This window comes from Apis dorsata, unplaced genomic scaffold (genome assembly GCF_000469605.1).
Source record: "Apis dorsata unplaced genomic scaffold, Apis dorsata 1.3 scaffold_425, whole genome shotgun sequence".
NCBI classification, from domain to species: Eukaryota; Metazoa; Arthropoda; class Insecta; order Hymenoptera; family Apidae; genus Apis; species Apis dorsata.
This window is the reverse complement of record NW_006263678.1, coordinates 8,682-14,932: the sequence shown is the minus strand read 5'-3', so window position 1 is coordinate 14,932 and position 6,251 is coordinate 8,682.

The following is a 6,251-nucleotide window of genomic DNA, read 5'->3' as shown; positions in this document are numbered from 1 at the left end:
TTTTTTTTTTTTCTTTTTTTGCCTCACTTTAATCAGAGAGATTTTAAGAATTTCGAATTTCGAGAAGTTTGAAGGGGAATCGAAGTTCATTAGAGAATGATGGCCACTTTTTTTCTTTTTCTTTTTTTTTTTTTTTTATTATTATTCTCGCGTTAAGTACTTACACGCGTAGGTCAACCAACGTCTACCTGCAGGTGCATTTGTATTCACGAGCCGGCGACACGCAGTCGAGTGCAGCGTCGTGTAAACGCTGCAGGTACCTGCCAATGCGGACGAATCAGCTGCGTAGGAACGTTTTTATGCACCATCTCCGAGAGATAATGTAGTCGTTCTTTTCACGTGAGCCTCTTATATTGCCCGATCCACCGACAAAGACCCTCTAAGAATCCTTTTGACAAGTTTCCTTTTTTTTTCTTTCTTCTTTTTGTTTTTCTTTTTTTTTATGAATTTCGTGTCCCTGCCGTTGTGAAGTAGCAGAGGTTGCAATCAAAAAACGTGATTCGGGTATAACGTGATGTCGAGCATAACAGGATGTTGTGATTAATGAAGAGAAATTGACGTGTTTCGAAGCAGGCTTACGATTTTTATTTGGTTAATCACTTTACAATCATTAAAAACGTTATTGTTTATCGTGAAATAATTTTTCTTTTCGAAAATATATTAGGAATTTAGAGGCTTAAATGTACAATTTATACGACCGACTTATTTCGAGGATAAAAATGATTTGAAAATGCAAAAACGTGAAATGGTTTTCGTTGAAACGAAACGTTGACGAATTACTCGAGTAGGTTAACGGTATGTGGTGACGACTGTCTTTTCCTAAAAGGCCCAGATACTAGGGAGAAGGTCAACACGGTTCCTTTAACGCGAGAGAAAAAAATGGAACCCGGACGACAGGTATTTTACATTTAAATATCGTAGCGATTACTCAGATGCAAAATATCACGTTGTACGTGATCTTATGTTCGAGAGCACAACGAGGATAGATATTAATGACAAAATTAGAGAAAAGAATCTACGCTCGAACAGTTAACAAAATTTCTCTTCGTTAATATTTTAAAAAAAAAACATTTTATCGTACAGATATATAAAACTTTCGCTATTGTAAAGATACAAATTAATACACAACCAATAAAACACAAATTATTAATAAATTATTAACATGATAAATTCTTAATTCCTTATTAAATTTTACTAAGATTACGAAAAATGAATATAGAAAATTTCCATCAATCCCATATTTATCTTGCAACATCCGTTACAAGAATTTTGAAATCGACTTGTGCCAAAATCCTTTCTAATTATCATATCGATCCAATTAAACTGTCATTAAAATGCAATTTCCATCCAAATTCCTGCAAGAATCCGCTCCCATTTCCTTCCTCGTCCTTCATGGTACGTGATCAGAGCACGAGGAAAGGTGTACGCAAACGATTAAAACGCGAATCGTGCGAAGAGGCGGTTAGTTTCGGGAGGTCAGAGGACTCGGTCGGTACAAGCTTTTAGGCGAAGCGACAGCATGCGAGGCGTTGCTACAGCGTGCAACTGCTTCTCGCTTCGTTTTGTTCACTGAACTAGTTCCCTCTCCCCTTTCCGCCCCCGACTCTCCTTCCAGGGACTACCACAGACGCCGTCTCACTACCACCACCACCATCACGGGGAATTTATCAAGATCACCACTGTGCTGGAAGCTTGGAAAGGATGATTCGCGAAGGAAGAGTGTGAGAGAGAGAGAGAGAGACGAATAAGGAAAAGTTTGCATTATTATTTAGTAGCAGAATTTTTATATATATATATATATATAAGAATTGATTAAAATTTTGTAGATTTTATTGAGATTATTATGGGAAGCTGGAAGAGGCATGTATCTGAATTTTTCGAATTTAAGCTAATTAGGAAGAGATTAATGAAAATATGGACAAGAAATAATAAGATATGGAAAATATTATTGGTGATCTAAAGCTAAAGCTTCGATCACTTGGATTAAATAAAAAATTTATTGCTTTGTCGATGATATTTATTTAATGAACGAATTGTTCACTTACAAATTCTCGTTTTACTCTTAAAATACACGTGTGATGATTTGAACAGTAAAATTAAGTCTATTGATAAAAATAATTTTATACTCAGAAATATTTAGCGATACTAATTTTTATTTCTATCTTTCGAAATAATACTTGAATTAATGTAAAGAAAAAAAAATGTAGACTCGTGTCAGTATTCTTTAAAAGGTTAAATTAAGCGGTGTTCACAGTATACGCTCGATTAACCAAGAGCTAATGCCTCTGGTGGTCGCAAGTTGCAAGAAGTGGGATGTGGAAGGGAGTTGGCTTCTTTGGTGGTCGTTCGAGCTCGCTTTTTATTCTGCTACCTTGCTGAGGAAAGTCGTTCTGGAAATGGTTAATGAGAAATGGGTGGTTTCGGCTTTGATGGGAAGTGGAAGTTGATTGGAGGTATACGAAAAAGTATAATTGTTTGGTAAAAACTTGATTGGTTTTTTATAATCGATTAATTCAGAGGTTATGTTACTTTTTTATCAAGTCGAAACAGAAGAAGATATTTTTTGTTAACTTCAACAAAAGTTTTAAAAGTTTCGTGTAATCGAAGAATTTTATAATCAAAGGTATTTAAACAAGTTTCCTCCTTTTCTTTTTTTATATTTAGAAAATGAAAAAAGGAAGATTCAAGAGAAGATGGAAAATAAACTTTTTAACAAGATTTCGTTTAACAAAAATGATACGAGATAGGCAATTTTTCTACGCTTTTTTCACATTTGTCAAAATGATCCATCTCCTTTCCCTCTAATTTTCATTTCATCACATGTAATATACCAACGTCTCGTGTGGATGTAGCTTAAAACAATGCGATACGTTCATCGAATTTGATGCATCGAACGTGAACGAAAAGTTGCTCGTGTCGAGGGCGTTCACATTGCACGTGGTCCACGTGTTGTTGTGGCAAACGTCTGCTTACGGTACTGTTTCGTTTGTGACTTGCACAATCTCGACGTACACGCAATTTCTTATACGCAAATTTAGATTGTTTAATAAATATTACGATCGTATCGTCGATTAAACGATTTGAAATTACTAACTAACTGTTATTAAGAATCCCTATATTAAAAAAAAAAAAAAAAATGTGAGATCGGTGTATCGTTGATGTAAGAAATCTTTTAATTTAAAATTTAATTTAAAGTCACTAGTATGATAAAATTATAAGTACAGTATGTTGTAGTAAGTAAATAGTTAATTAATAAACGAAGGATGATTAGATGGTCTTAGATAAATATAATCTGGCAACGTATGTACTTAATGTGCTTATGGCTGGTTCTAAACGAATGGTTTGTTCCGTTGAACGACTCGAATGGGAGAAGTTTTACGCGGAAAAATTAATCGGTTTTGTATTGTACGAGCTTCTGTTAATAGGGGAATTATTATTACTAATTATAGTATTATAAAGAATTTATTTATTTATATGCTAATAAAAAATAATTACCGTGTTTAAAGTTAAGCCTTTAACCTTTTCTGATCATTTCTTCAAATTACCTTTTTTTTTTTTTCTATTTTCAATTCATATATACGTCGCTAACAAAGTTGTTCCTTCTTTTCATAGAAAATATTATTTTAAATAATAATAAAGTTACATTTAACAAATATAACAATGTGTTCAAGATCATAATTTACGATTGCGGATAATGGGATTATAAATTAATGATTTCTTCTCTTCGATTTATTCGTTTAAAATAACAATAATATATCTATATCCGCATCGCTTGTATCGTAAAAATTTGGAAATGAATACTCTCTCGGCACGAATGTATTATCGGCGAATTATGAACGAAGCTTTATTCGTATCCTGAAGAACTTCAAGAAAAATACTGCAGGCAAAGAAAGAATGATTGAGAAAAGGAAAAAAAAAAAAAAAAAGAAAAGAAAAGAAGAAGAGGAAGAATAAAGAAGGATAAAGAAATAAAGGCAAGAGGAAGCAAGGTTGAACGGTGCAGGAAGAATAAAAACGTATCTCTCTTTAAATGATGTCTCCATAAAGTATATGCAAGTTTTTTGCGTTAATATTTGTCTTCGAGCGGTGTCCAAGAGGAGGGAGGGGAGGGATAAAAACGAAAGGTTGCGGGGAACGAGGGAGATGAAGATTCGAAGATTGGAGAACGAGATGAAGATTAAAGATATACTGGTAGGGAAAAGACGCCGGCCAATGTAATTAAGGAAGTAATATCGTAAAATTTAAGCAGTATAATAATGAACGGTTCGAACGTGCTTATATTATAACCAGGAATAAATACCGGTCGAGATGCGTGCGCGACCAACAAAGTGGAGATTAACATTTTTTTGAGGGCACGATTAAAGGCTCGCGTGTGCGTGAGCTACATTGTTGTGCACAAAAATTACAAAAAAAAAAAGAAAAAAAAAAAAAATTAAGCAAGAAATATATCGAAAAAATAACGTATATATTAACGTATATATATTATTAAAAGGTGAACAAAATTGGACGTATAAAATGGAAAACAAACGGTACACCGTTTGTAATCCTTGTTCCCAACAATTTTTTCATTCGTCGAGGAAGTAAACAGACGAGATTCGTGAGGTCGTAGCAAGTAGAGAAATAAAATTCAACCAATTATACCGAGCCAACAAAAACCGTGTTTGTTTTGGTCTCCTTCGTATCATAACGAATGCATAATCGAGAAGCTTATAAACGTTCAAACGTTGATTATTCAAATTATCTTGTCGATCAGGAAAAGTGATCAAGAGGAAAATGACTTAAGCTTGAACTAAGGACGAGAGATATAGAAATATATTCTATATTTACGATATCGTGAAATTAAATTGTTGGATATCGTTAAAATAAGAAAATTTATATTAGCGTATTGTAAAATAAATATTCGATCCTCGGGGGATTAAGATAAACAGAGCGAAGGTAACCCTTGGAGAATGAAAAGGGAGGGAGGGAAGGAAAGAATAATAAAAGGTAAGAAATGTCGGGCGCCGAAGCCGTGCCAGGCTTGGCATGGAATAGCAAAATAACACTGTAAGCTGTTCCGAGGATCCTTAGTTTCTCTCAATGGAACCGGAAAGAAAAGAAAACAAGGAGAGGGGAGGAGAGTGGCGCGGGATGGGGGAGGGAAGGGGCGGGCCCTCAAAGCTAAAAGGAAGCGGGCAGATTAAAAAAGAGGAGCGAGAGACTTCTCGCGAAACTTCAAGATAAATACCGGCGCGGCCCGGTTGTGGAAGGAATTTCAAAAGGACAAACGAAAGAGAGAGAGAGAGAGAGAGAGAACGAAGAGCGAATTAAAAATAAGCCGGTAGAAAATGGCAGGGTCGAGGACCCCTCTCGGTCACGTCTTTCCGAAAATTCGAACAGTCGCACAGGTGACTTTCCGCTCCCGTTCACTTCTTATCGTGCCTTGCTCGGGAAGCTTGGAACGAGAACCCGTGTTCATGAATAATAAACAGGATGAAAGAGCGAAAGGAAGAGCGAAGGAAGCGTATGAATTTTTCATTTCAGGTCAGATATTGATATGCGTGACTCTCTCGATATATATATATATATAAAATAGCGATAAAACAGCGATAACGGAGCCTAATAGAGATAGAATAATTCTAAAAAAAGGGGAAAGGGGAAAAAGGAGAGGGAGGGGGGAGGAAAGAGGAAAACCGAAAGGGAACGACGACGAGTGATCGTTGTGAACGAAGCTTGAATCCTGGATCCAAGAAAGGAAAGGAAGGATAAAGGGAGCAAGAAGAAGAAGAAGAAGAAGAAGAAGAAGATGAAGGAAGAACGCATAGGAGGAAGGAGAAGAAACGTGGTCCGGAGCCGTGTGCACGGATCTCGAGGCATGGAGAACACGAACTGGCCGCCGCATACCTACACGACGCGTAATGAGAACATACCAGCGTCGTTCGGCCTCCTATCTGCTATCAAACGGATACCACCGGTTCAACCTCGGATAAACCGTGTACCGGGCCCTAACCAAACTCAAATTTGTTTTACACCTCGTCCCCGAATCATTGGACGAGGGTTCTACCTCGCGTTTAAGCTGATTCCATCTTCCCGCTTTTGCTAGCTTTTCGGTTTTTTCGGTGTCTAACAAAAGGGATGAGAGGGATTGGAATTTCATCGTAATAGTGGAGATGATACGAGCTGATAAGATTCGTTAGAGACGCGAAATTTTTCGGATGACAATTTTTGAAAATCGCAATATTATAAAGATTTGTTATCTTGTTGTTGGTTTT